Genomic DNA, 14,276 nt, shown 5'->3' on the forward strand with positions numbered 1-14,276 from the left:
ACAGTAACATCCTTACTTGAAGTTCAGGGAATTCGGAAAATGAATTGTTAATAATTAAGTTCAGATTCATTGCTAATTATTAGAGAAATGCAAAGATCAAAACTATAATGAGATAGCATCTCATGCTGGTCAGAATGCCTATCATCAAAACATCTACAAACAATTAATGCTGGAGAGGGTGTGGAGAAAAGGGAACCCTCCTACACTCTTGGTGGGAATGTAAATTGGTGCAGCCACTATGGAGAACAGTATGGAGGGTCCTCAAAAAACGAAAAGTAGAGTTGCCATATGATCCAGCAATCCCACTCCTGGGCATATATCCAGAGAAAACTATAATTTGAAAAGACCCCTATGTTCACAGCAGCACTATTCACAATAGCCAAGACATGGAAGCAACCTAAATGTCCATCAACAGAGGAATGGATAAAGAAGATGTGGTGTATATATACACAATGGAATATTACTCAGCCATAAAAAGAATGAAATAAGGCCATTTACAGCAACATGGATGGATCTACAGAATATCATACTAAGCTAAGTAAATCAGACTGAAAAAGACAAATACCATATGATATCACTTATATGTGGAATCTAATTATGACACAAATGAATTTATCTATGAAAGAGAAGCAGACCAACAGACATAGAGAACAGACTTGTGGTTGCCAAAAGGGAGGGAGGGTTGGGGAGGGATGGATTGGGAGTTTGGGATTAGCAGATGCAAACTATTATATATAGGATGGATAAACAACAAGGTCCTACTGTATAGCACAGGGAACTACATCCAATATCCTGGATAAACCATAATGGAAAAGAATATATATATGTATAGCTGAATCAATTTGCTGTAAGAAGAAATTAACACAACATTGTAAATCAACTATACTTCAATGAAATAAATTTTAAAAAAGACAAAAAATTAAGTTCAGATTATCAGATGGTTTACTTCAGGGACAAGAGGTAATTTAATCATCTGAAGAATACCAGTAACTTTAAATTGTTTGCTATATTTAATAATTGGTATTCCCTATGGGGTTGTAAGAAAGAAAGATCATGGCAGGTTATAAATATCTGCGGTTAGGTTTTTTTAACTCCTAGAAGATCAGGCAATAGCCTATGAAACCATAATGTTGCCCGAACTAAAACCTGCTGGTGTAGACTGTATTTTATATTTCAGGAATACATACAGTACGAATTCTTTCCATCAGCTTATGAAATGTAACTCTAAAAGGCAGCGAGTTATGCCCAGGACCTGGGACTACCTTCTAAAAGTTGAATTTGTCCTGGGGTAGCCAGGCAGAGGGGATCCTGGCTCTCACTGAGAGCCACTGGACCCTCTACACCCGACAGTGTGGTGGTCTGATCACAAGTTCACCCGTGGGTGAAGGCAAACACTTTGTACTTTTGTTATCTGTTGATTCTTGCCCACCTTTTATCTTTCTGTGGAAATGTATAGGCAGACTTTAGGGTCACCCAGTTTGCTTCGAGTCTGTGTCTAATATGGCTTTGCTACCCTCTCTGCATATCCTTCTAAATTCCCTCACCTGCGCTCGCTTTCCTCTCCTCCACTTCCTGATTACCTGCCGCTCTTCTTGCACCGTTTCTGCCCTCTGCCCGACTGCATCTCCTGTGCTCTCCCCACTCTGCTGCTCTTGCAGCAACCTTGTCCTACATTCTCCCAGAACTGCTTTTGCTCATGTTCTACGTCTGTTGGCCACATTGACAGCTGCGCTCTGTTGTGTGGGAGGGTCCTTGGCTTCCATTCTTAACCCTTTTCATGGGGAGAGGACTATTTTGATGTCCCTTAGGAAACCACATCATCTGAGCAGGAAGGGTCTGGCTTCCTGGAAGTTTGCCACCAGGAGGACCAACTTCACCAAATTCACCATGTATGAGGAGACGTGACTTCCTTCTTTAAAAACTTCCCTACTGGGATTAACAGATACACACTACTGTATTTAAAATAGATAATCAACGTGGACCTACTGTATAGCACAGGGAACACTACTCAATATTTTGTAATAAGCTATAAGGGAAAAAATATATATATATATGTGTATGTATAACTGAATCACTTTGCTATACACCTGAAACCAACACAACATTGTGTTAGTTTGTAAATTAACTATACTTCAATAAATTAAAAAAAAAAAAAGTTTCCCTACCATAGGGAACCCGACAACAGGTTCTAAGTGTTCCCTGTCCTCCTGCATTTCAGCGACCATCAGAAGAACTTTACACTATTAATTTTCCAGGACTTCAAGTGCAACTTGGTTTTCTCTGTTAAATGTCATGTCTCCTTGCTCACTTCAAATCTACTGCCCCAAGGATTCATTCCTTTTGTGTTAAAAACTGCATTGCCTCTGGAACAAACTTGAAATCCTTTAACAAACACAACATTTAGAGATTAAAGCAGCTGTGCAAACTTTTAAAAATAAATAAGCTGGTAAAATATAGATACGTATCTTTCCTCTCAAATCTTTTATAATTCTCTGCCTATTTTTTTCCCTGTGTGACCTAATCCAGATAACAGCATTGCTGGCCACTCACACAGAAAAAGGAAACCTCAAACTCATCTGATTCTGTCTCCTTTACACCTCCCTAACCTCCCTCCCCCCTGTGTTGAATAGGTTTTCAAGCTCCGTGTAGGACGCCTCTTTAGGTGTCCCGTAAATGTCCCATCCCTACTGCCACCCCCTTAGTTTGAAGCTGTGGAAGAAACAAAGCTTCACGAGGTGGTTTAGGTTAAGAAAAATTGTCAGATGCTATTTCAGGCTCGTCGTAAACAGCAACGAGGTGGAGACAGCACATTTTAGACGGCTATGCCAAATCAAGGGAAGTCGTATTGAGTTTTTAGAGTATGTGTGAAAGAAGAAAGAAAAAAAAAACCAAGGTGAAGTTCATGTCGATCTGGAATGATTAACAAAAAGGATGCATGAGGAACTATCTCCCATGTCAGCCTTGTTCTGTGACTTCCCACAATGACTTAAACATGTTTCACAAACCTTGACATGACATCCGTAGATGGAAATCCAAGGAGAGATTTCCATTTCAGATGGGGAAAGAGAGGCTCTGTAGGAAACAATTTGACAAGCACCCCATATCTGTTGACACACTGAATGGCAGGAAAACATATAAGAGAAATTTATCATTTACGACAGAGCTCATAGTGAGATATGAGCTTTCCTAACTTGTGACATCTTTTTTTTTTTATAAATTTATTTTTTATTTTTGGCTGCATTGGGTCATCGTTGCTGCTCACGGGCTTTCTGTAGTTGCGGTGGGCGGGGGCTACTCTTCTTTGTGGTGCGCGGGCTTCTCATTGAAGTAGCTTCTCTTGTTGCAGAGCACAGGCTCTAGGTGTGTGGGCTTCAGTGGTTGTGGCTCGCGGGCTTCCGTAGTTGTGGCTCACGGGCTCTAGAGCACAGGCTCAGTAGTTGTGGCGCATGGGCTTAGTTGCTCCACGGTATGTGGGATCTTCCCAGACCAGGGCTCAAACCCGTGTCCCCTGCATTGGCAGGTGGATACTTAACCACTGTGCCACCAGGGAAGTCCCTAACTTGGACATCTTAATTCTGCTTTCCTTTAGGCACAGAATGAAATATTTTTTCAGCACAGAACAAAAAACTGTTCTAGGTCCAAAGCGATTTGTTTGGCTTTCCCATTAAGTAAAGTTGATTTCCTCTAAATGACATACTTCTAATATGTCATATTTCTAACGTCATGTTTTCTTTTTAAAACTGTCATACAGTAAATTGACTATTTTTTCTTTTGGTGTACAGTTCTATGGATATTAACACATATAAATTTCTATAACCAATGTCATGATCAGGATCCAGAGTAATTCTACCATCCCCCAAAACTCCCTCGTGCTAAATCTTTGTCATCACACCCTCCCCTCCCCTTAATCCTAGCAACCACTGATCAGTTCTTCATCCCTATAGTTTTGTCTTTCTGAGAATGTCAAATAAAGAGAATCATACAGTAGGTAACTTTTCGAGACTGGCTTCTTTCTGCATAGTGTCTTTGACATTCATGCAAGTTGTTGCATGTGCTGTTTGTTCCTTTTCATTGCTGAGTAGTATTACATGATATGGACGAACACTTAGGTTGTTTCTATATCTTGGCTCTTGTGAATAATGCTGCAATAAACATGGGGTGCATATGTCTCTTTGGTAACCTGTTTTCATTTCCTTTGGATAAATACCCAGAAGTGGGATTGCTAGATTGTAGAGTAGCTCTATCTTTAATTTTTTGAGGAAACTCCATACTGATTCCCAGAGTGGCTGAACCAATAAGTTTTTCTTTCTCTGGGATAAATACCTAGGAGTGGTTCATATGATGAGTGTGTGTTTAACTTTATAAGAAACTGCCAAATAAATGCTGGAGAGGGTGTGGAGAAAAGGGAACCCTCCTGCACTGTTGGTGGGAATATAAACTGGTGCAGCCACTATGGAGAACAGTGTGGAGGTTCCTTAAAAAACTAAAAATAGAGTTGCCATATGATCCAGCATCCCACTCCTAAGCATATATCTGGAGAAAAATATAATTCAAAAGGATACACGCACCCCAGTGTTCATAGCAGCACTATTCACAATAGCCAAGACATGGAAGCAGCCTAAGTGTCCATCGACAGATGAATGGATAAAGAAGATGTGGTACATATATACAATGGAATATTACTCAGCCATAAAAAGAATGAAATCATGCCATTTGCAGCAGCATGGATGGACCTAGAGATTATGATACTAAGCGAAGTACATCTGACAGAGAAAGACAAATATCACATGATATCACTTATATGTGGAATCTAAAATATGACACAAATGAACCTATCTATGAAACAGAAACAGACTCACAGACATAGAAAACAGACTTGTAGTTGCCAAAGCGGAGGGTGTGGGGGAGGGATGGATTGGGAGTTTGGGATTAGCAGATGCAAACTATAATATTACATACAGAATGGATAAGCACCAAGGTCTTACTGTATAGTGCAGGGAACTATATTCAATATCCTGAGATAAACCATAATGGAAAAGAATATAAAAAAAGAATGTATATATATATATATATATATATATATATATATATATATATCTGAGCCTCTTTGCTGTACAGAAATTAACACAACATTGTAAATCAACTAGACTTCAATAAAAAAAAAAGAAACTACCAGACCATTTTTCAGAATTTTATATTCCCACGAGCAGTATATGTGTACCAGCAGGTACTCAGCGTCCTTTTTGGCACTTGGTATTACTGATATTTAAAAGTTTTAGCTACTGTAATATGTGAGTAGAAGTATCTTATCGTAGTTTTAACTTGCATTTTACTAATAACTAATAATGTTGAACATCGATTCATGTACTTATTTGCCAAACTTATGTTTTCCCCGGTGTGTCTCTTCTAATCTTTGGCCCATTTTTCATTGGGTCATTTTCCCCTTATTATTGTTTTGAGAGTTCTTTAGATATTCTGTACCCAAGTCCTACAGCAAATATATGATTTGCATATGTTTTCTCCCAGTCTGTACCTTGTTTTCCATTGTCATAGCAGTGTCTTTTGTAGAGCGAAAGATTTTTATTTTGATGAAATCCAGTTTATCATTTTTTATCTTTTATGGATGCTTTCTGTGGGCTGTGATTTCAGTTTCAGTTTAGTTTCAAAACCTTTTCAGTGAAAGTACTCGCTGAACTCTAGGTGCTGAACAGGTATAGAATGACGTGACCATATGAGTAGGGGTGGTTACAAATCTTCAAATACTTTTTATCCATATCTCAGTATATCTAGTACCTAAGGGTTTTGATTTTGAATCTTATACCACTAAACCTGAAAGGAGTTTAACTAAAATGCATTTTTGTTAAGGCACTGTGAATAATGTTTTCCATTCCATTCAAATAATAGGCACAACAATCTATAAATTTGTGGACCTTCTGTAGTGACTTCCAAGAGAATATATGCCTATGTAGGGAATAACTTTATTGGACTTTCATAGACTCTGACCTATTAAATATAATGTCCAAATTCACGTTCTCATGGTAAGAGTCCTGTGTGTCTTTCCTAAGAACAGAACATAGACGTTGGGAGCTCTGTAGTAAGCCAGTTATTAAAACTTGTTTTATGTACAGTCATCTTTTCATGTGCAACGATCACCCTTTACCTGCCAGGCATCTCATAAATTACATGGGAACATTTCCTTAATGATAGAGTTAAAATTTAACACAAAAACATAATGTTAGTGGAGCAACGAGGTCCAGTTCATACTTGACGAAACCCATGTTTCAAGATCCCATGGTCGCCTATATTGAGTTTTAAGACTATTCCTACCCTGTCATTTTATTTCAGGTCTATAGATCATAAAGTTGTCTCATCCTGTCCAAATTCTACATTCAGCTATTTTAATTTCCATCTGCTGCTTCATATGGGGCTGCCTTTTAAGTTTAGTAATTGTAGAGAGAACAGCCAGGGTAGAACCTGGGTGTGCTTACTTCCGGAGTTTTTATATGTGAAAGACTAAACAAAGAACAAGACTCAAGTCTTAAATCTTCTGTCCTCATTCTTTTTTTTTTTTTAATTATTAGCACCTTTAATTATTATTTATTTATTTATTTATTTGGCTGTGTTGGGTCTTCGTTTCTGTGCGAGGGCTTTCTCTAGTTGTGGCAAGTGGGGACCACTCTTCATCGCGGTGCGCGGGCCTCTCACTATCGCGGCCTCTCTTGTTGCGGAGCACAGGCTCCAGACGCGCAGGCTCAGTAATTGTGGCTCACGGGACCAGTTGCTCCGCGGCATGTGGGATCTTCCCAGACCAGGGCTCGAACCCGTGTCCCCTGCATTGGCAGGCGGATTCTCAACCACTGCGCCACCAGGGAAGCCCCTCATTCTTTTTAGTAAGCAAAAGTCTGAGTAGTTGCTGAAAGAATATTAAGCTCTCTGGGATTCTACCTCTAGGCCGCATCATTTATACACACCAACATGGCCACACCTCAGACCTCCTTGGTTTCTAGAATTCAGATCATCTAAATCATTAGCCTTTTCTGACTATGTTCTCTACTGTGGCCAGACTCGGGTCAGGCACTCAGTGAAGCTCTTATTGATATATCCTGGGTTGTTTCTCCCTTACTTCCAACATAGTAGTGACAATCCCTAAGCCTTCATCTATCACGACTAGGACTCCAGGGCTGGGCAGGGATAAATGGTGGCTGGAGCCGATGTAATATGTTTATGCTGCCGTTTGCAAACCCTGACATCACCGTGGTACCCGCAAGGTCCCATCAAGCTCCCATCAAGCTCCCTTTTGCTGTGCCTCATGCATCACTCATTTTCTGCATCCTTGCCCTTGGGCTGTAGTATGTCACAGTCACCTATGAGAGTCATGGAGGCACATTGACTTGGCCCAATACAAAGTCACAGCTGGGTTGCCATTGTTCCCACCAGGCAATCTCTTGGCTAACAACTTTCCTACTGCATTTTCCCTCAAGGTGAACTCAAATCCTCCCTACTGGCTTCAAGTCTGTAATGTTGCTGGGCGGGTTCCTTTCCACCATTCCTATTGCTTCTTCTTACGTGTCGGAATTTTCCATGACTGTAAAACTCCTGGCCTCTCTCCAGCGTTTCATTTAATCTGTGTACTGGCTTACTTAAGTGATTTACTTTCTAATTGTGATTTTCTCTTTCCTATAGATTCTTATTTCTTTTCTATTTAGAGAAGACCTTTCAATATTTCCTGTAGGACAGGTTTGATATTGCTGTATTCTTTTAGTTTTTGCTTGTCTGAGAAATTCTTTCTCTCTCCTTCTATTCTAATTGATAATCTTGCTGGGTAGAGTATCCTAGGTTGCAGATTTTTCCCTTTCAGGACTTTGAATATATCTTGCCACTCCCTTCTGGCCTGCAACAGTTTCAGCAGAGAAATAAGCTGATAGCCTTATGGGGTTTCCCTTGTAATTAACTCTTTATTTTTCTCTTTCTGCCTTTAGAATCCTCTCTTTATCTTTAACTTTTGCCATTTTTATTATAATATGTCTTGGTGCAGGTCTGTTTGGGTTTATCTTGTTTGGGTCCTTCTGTGCTTGCTTTCTGTATCTGGATATCTGTTCCCTTCTTTAGGTTTTGGAAGTTTTCAGCCATAATTTCTTCAAATACATTTTCAATCCCCTTTTCTCTTTCTCCTCCTTCCAGGATCCCTATTATGTATAGATTGGCATGTTTTATATTATCCCATAGGTCTCATATTGCTTTCATTTTTTTTTTTCATTTGGGTTTCTGTCAGTTGGGTGATTCAGCCTTTCATTTACTCTTTTTTTAAAAAATAAATTTATTTATTTATTTTTGGCTGTGTTGGGTCTTTGTTGCTGCGCGCAGGCTTTCTCTAGTTGTGGTGAGTGGGGGCTACTGTTTGTTGCGGTGTGTTGGCTTCTCATTGCGATGGCTTCTCTTGTTGGGCAGCACAGGCTCTAAGCGTGCGGGCTTCAGTAGTTGTGGCATGTGGGCTCAGTAGTTGTGGCTCACGGGCTTAGTTGCTCTGCAGCATGTGGGATTTTCCCAGACCAGGGCTCGAATCCGTGTCCCCTGCACTGGCAGCGAATTCTTAACCACTGCGCCACCAGGGAAGTCCCTCATTTACTCTGGAGAAAATTAATTTTCTGGCTGGAGTTTGGGGACCAGGACATGAGTATGCTTCTCTCTTTCTCTTTGGGAGCCAGCTGCCTGCAGGGAGCGTGGATTCTCACTTTGTCTAGGTCGAACGGTAAGCTTAGCAGGGAAGAAGCGAGGCCTGCAGGCTGCTGGTGCTGCCTGTGACTGGGTGGGGACATCTACTTCTGGGGTGTGCATTTGGCAAGAACTGGACCACACCCTCTAGCACAACATTTATTACTAATAAAGCTGAGATTTTTACCTCTGTCTGATGTCTGCGTCTTTCTCTGAATTGGCTTTCAGAGTCAGGTAAGGAACAAGATTGTCATTTACTAGGCATGTCAAAACTCCACCACTTCATCCCACCCCTCCCCCATCATCCAAGCACCGTTGACTCTTATTAATTTATAAGATTAAGGCATTCAGGTGAGCTCTTCCCCAACCTTCTCCATCCCTACGTGTGTGTCTTTGGACGACCTTCTCTCCATCAGAGGAATCCCACCTCCTTTCTAAGACTGATCTTTCTTTCAGGTCTTTTTCTAATTACTGTCTTGTTTCTCTCCTTGTCTTTCTTGTCAGGGTCTTTCTTACCATAATCTTCTCTTCCTGGTCACTTGGGAAGAGGACGCCAAAGAAGATCTCAAGACCAACAGCTGATTTCCCATCAAGCCGACAGGAAACCCAAGACCTTAACCCAGATCCACAAATATGACAAGAAACCACTTAACCCAGAGAATTTTGGGGGAATCAGAGCCTGCTATTATAGGTTTGGCTACTCTACGACCTATAGCTCCTTAAGTATAGGACCAACTGCTTTTAAAATGTGTGATTTATGAGTTATATCCTGCATACTTTGAAATATCAGACATAGAAAATAAATTTATGTAAATGGAATAAAAGATATGAAAGAGTAGAGGAGATAAGGAGAGCAATATACACCACATATTCCCAAACCCTACAATAATACACTTGTTATAATTAAATATTAAGTTTGATGCTAAGCTTCCTTGAAGCCATGAAAAAAGGTAAACACACTGGATTACATAATTCTCATTGTTTGAGAAAAGGAAGTTGAATCTCTAACAAAGTTTTGTCAGAAAGGATTCTTTCCAACTCAATTGCTCTGGAACCTGTGGACCAGTGATGGGGATGCCAAAGCACAAAAAGAAAGGTGTGTTCAACAGTGGGCTTGCGAGAGACACAGAGGTGGGCTTCAAGCTCCAATTGATAGGGATACTTGTTACCAGTTATTAAACTGGTGAGACAAGAATAGAATGTTTAGGTTGACCAGTTCTACCTTGCTTGTGCTGGGAAGTTATTTGTAAATGCTGTCCCTGCACCAGCCCTCTTGCTTATCTGATATTATGCCTTTGGGCAAAGAGACATATACCAACACCAACTCTTGTTTTGATCTTGCTGATCTGAAGGATCCTTCCTTTTACAGGGACCAGAATCATTTGCATATTGAGGTTGTTCCTCATTCCTAAGAGTAAAACCAAAGTTTTGAATCCAGAGGGAGCATTGTTGATTTCCTATTTGATATTCCAGGAGGGAACTCATGGAGGACAGGACAGAAAGTTGCATTCAAATCAAGAGACAAACTTTGGAGTCATTCATTCATTCATTCCAAAAAATCGAGCTCCTGCTACGTGGCCATGTGCAGGCTCTGGGAACAATGTGGTGAGTGGAATTTGTACCTGGTCCTTGCCTTCGTGGGGCTTAGACTCCAAGAGCCCTGACCTAGTCTACTAAGGTGTGAAGCGGTCAGGGAAGTTTGCCAGAAGTAATTGGCATTTGGGCAGAGTTCCAAAAGATGAGCAGGTGGAGGGAAGAGGATGTGCAAAGTCCCTGCGGCAGGAAGAAAGCAGTGGCTTTGAGGGGGTGGAAGAGGGCCAGCAAGACTGGAGGACTGAGCATGAGGGGCGGACAGTCCAGGGTGCGGCTGGACAGATGGCAGGGCCTCACGGGCTCAGGAGTGGTGGGAGCCGCTGAGGGGGCTTTTCAGGCGAGCTGGTGACGGGGGCTGCGGGGGCTGGTTAGAGTCTCTCTGGTGTAAAATGGACTGAAAGAGCAAGACTGAATTCCAAGGACTGATTTCTGAGGGGACAGCTGCAGGAACCCAAGTGAAAAATGATGCTGGCTGGTACTCAGGTGCTGGGGGTAGAGAAGGAAAGATGTGGGTGGACCATGATTTATAGGTGAGGGGAAGTGATCCGACTTGGGGATTGTTAGTGCAGAAGAGGGAGGACTCCAAATGCTTTGCCAGTGACTGTCTTGCTGAATGAGATGGCAGTGGTGCTATTCATGGAGCACAGGGGGGACGTTTTGGGAGGAAAAGCCTGAGGGCGGTGCCCTGAGACAGCTGGGTGGGCTGGTGGCTGGGGCTTTGGGTTAAATGCCCGGTTGCAACCAGCGCTGTGTTAGCTAAAAACTGAGTCACATGGTATATCTCTTCTTGAGGGACTGAATGTTGGAATTTACAAAATGTTGAAATTCTATGATAAAAATAAATGGTTAATTTGGTAGAATTTTATATATACCTTTCCAAGCAATAGGGGAAAGCCATGAATTTGGTTCCTGAACCTAAGCCCTCAAATCACCCTGCATGGAGGAGCACGACATGTGTGTAAACTGCCGGTGTGAACACGTTTGCAAATCACTGGCCCAGGTTTTGCAGGGTGCCCGGACCACAGGGAGGTCAGGAAGGGACAGACACCAACGGTGTTGATCACAGATGCTCACCCCTAACCAGACCCTGCCATCCCCATAGTGCTGGGGCCAGTCCCACTGAGAGAAGAGCAGGAAAATCATCAAACGGCAAATGGTGACGCAGAAAATGAAAGCAACCAAATCTATAAGGAAGATTAAAGAAGTGGCAGAAACATCTGAGTACTCAAAAATGTGATTTTAAAAGTAATCACTGATGGGAGGGATAAATTAAATATTTGGGATTAACAGATACACATTATTATGTATAGAATAGATAAATGACAAGCACCCACTGTATAGCACAGGGAACTATATTCGACATGTTGTAATAACCTATGAGGAAAAAGAATCTGAAAAAGAATTTATATATATATATATATAAAATGGAACCACTATAACAGAACCAATTTGCTGTACACCCGAAACATTGTAGATCAACTATACTTCAATTAAAAAAAAAGCGACTACAGAAAAAGTAGATAAATTAGGAATTTGGGATTAACATATACACATTACTGTATATAAAACAGATAACCGACAAGGACCTACTTTATAGGACAGGGAACTCTACTCAATATTCTGTGATAACCTATATGGGAAAAGAATCTGAAAAAGAGTGGATATATGTATATGTATAACTGAATCACTTTGCTGTACACCTGAAACTAACACAACACTGTAAATAAACTATACTTCAATAAAAGAAAAGAAAAAAAAAAGTAATCACTGGTGCCAACAGTTAGGTAGAAATAACTAATTTTTCCCATTCTCCCACCATCTCTTGCTCCCCAGTGGTCCTGGTTAAGGGTGAAGGAAAGCTCCCTTCTCCGGACCTGCTTTTTCTGTCTCTGGCGTTCACCTATGATTCAGCCAAGAAAGAGTCAACAAAGGGAACCGGAGGGGCAGGAATGTGCTCCCGTCACCCCAGGGAGCTCAGCCAAGGCAAACGGGAAGTAGCCTGTTTTTACTGCCCCGTGCACTTTCATTCCTCTTACGTGTGCTCGGAGCCCCAAGGGGAAAATGCAATTTGGTAGCGACCTGATAACCACATTCCTGGAGCCTTGGTCCAAAAACGGTAAAAATCCAAACACTGCTCTGGGAAGTGAGGAAGGGAGGAGGCAGGGTGAAAGAGAACACCATTTCCATCTGTGGTAAATTACGCCTGTGATTCCATTCAAGTTAATGTCTAACTAGAAAGTGGAAGTTAGGTTATCAAGATGGGGGCACCTTATCTTTCTCATAATGAAATGATGATTATATCTTGAAAGGTTAGTAATTACCAGTAAAATAACAAAGAAGTGTTCCAAAGTTTTATTGAAAATATACCTTATTAAGGCCGGAGTTGGTGCAGATAACCTTCGAGTTTGGCTGGTAGGACTGCAAGTGGACTGGGTCTAGGAGGGCGGGAGGGGTAGAGCTCTGCAGCTGCCGGGGGCATCATCCCTCCTGTGGGCTGAGGTGGAGCCACTGGCCTGAACACCCACCACGAAGATTTCACGGTGTATCGTGAATTCTGCTATAATTGCTGGGGCCCCTGATTGGGAAGTATGTGCTGAAATAGTCTCTTGAAGTCCTACCATGTTTTTATGTTTCTCAATATACACACGTATATCAGACGATATACACGGTATCAGAAAACTTTAATGCTGAAGACTCCAGGATAGAATGAGGCTCTGGAATCCCCTCAGGCATGTCTCCCTCGCCACACTCATCCTTCTACATGCATTGTTTCTTTTTATAATTTATTTTTTATTTTTGGCTGTGTTGGGTCTTCGTTTCTGTGCGAGGGCTTTCTCTAGTTGTGGCAAGCGGGGGCCACTCTTCATCGCGGTGCGCGGGCCTCTCACTATCACGGCCTCTCTTGTTATGGAGCACAGGCTCCAGACGCGCAGGCTCAGTAGTTGTGGCTCACGGGCCTAGTTGCTCTGCGGCATGTGGGATCTTCCCAGACCAGGGCTCGAACCTGTGTCCCCTGCATTGGCAGGCGGATTCTCAACCACTGCACCACCAGGGAAGCCCTACATGCACTGTTGATTAAACTCTTTGGAACAACGTTTTATCAACTCTCATGCTCTTTAACAAGCTTCAGTTGCTTTTATGAAGTGATCAAGGTTCTCAAAAATTATGATTCATGGGCTTCCCTGATGGCGCAGTGGTTGAGAATCTGCCTGCTAATGCAGGAGACACGGGTTCGAGCCCTGGTCTGGGAGGATCCCACATGCCACGGAGCGGCTGGGCCCGTGAGCCACAACTACTGAGCCTGCGCGTCTGGAGCCTGTGCCCCGCAACGGGAGGGGCCGCGATAGTGAAAGGCCCGCGCACCGCGATGAAGAGCGGTCCCCGCACCGCGATGAAGAGTGGCCCCCACTTGCCGCAACTGGAGAAAGCCCTCGCACGAACCGAAGACCCAGCACAGCCAAAAATAAAAATAAATAAATAAATAAATAAATAAATAAATAAAGAGAAGAGGAACATACTTTAAAAAAAAAAAAAAAATTATGATTCAAAAAATGTCTCTAGTGCGGGTTGATCGTTCCCGTCTACCTTTGCTGGTTGCTCTGCAGTTTGCAGCCGCAGGAAAAGCAATACTATAAAGTATGGAACACATCACCCTTTCAGTTCCTCCCTGACCTGCCCTCCTCTGCTCATTTACTCACTGCCCCATACAGGCAAGCAGTCCATTCCCCACATAGTAAGCACTGACATCTTCATGATGCTGATCTTGCTGGGTACCCAAGACAGACGGCTCTGCCCCTCCTGTGCCTCTGCTCCGTGAGGTTGGAAAGGTGTTGGGAAGGAGCAAGGAGAGCACAAGTCAGGATCAGGAGGTCAAGCCGGGGCAGACCACACTTGGCCAAGGCAACAACATATGTCAAGGGCGTGGAGAAACGTCCCCAGCAGTTACACAGCCCTGCACCTGAAGGTTCTCT

General features: G+C 42.3%; 1 protein-coding gene across 1 annotated transcript in view; it reads right to left on the reverse strand.

Moving 5' to 3' along the window:
- TRPM1 (transient receptor potential cation channel subfamily M member 1) overlaps positions 1-14,276 on the reverse strand; it is a 115,921-nt gene that overhangs the window by 2,060 nt on the left and 99,585 nt on the right. The gene's annotated exons all lie outside the window — the stretch shown is intronic.

Source organism: Balaenoptera acutorostrata, chromosome 3, assembly GCF_949987535.1.
Source record: "Balaenoptera acutorostrata chromosome 3, mBalAcu1.1, whole genome shotgun sequence".
Classification (NCBI taxonomy): Eukaryota; Metazoa; Chordata; class Mammalia; order Artiodactyla; family Balaenopteridae; genus Balaenoptera; species Balaenoptera acutorostrata.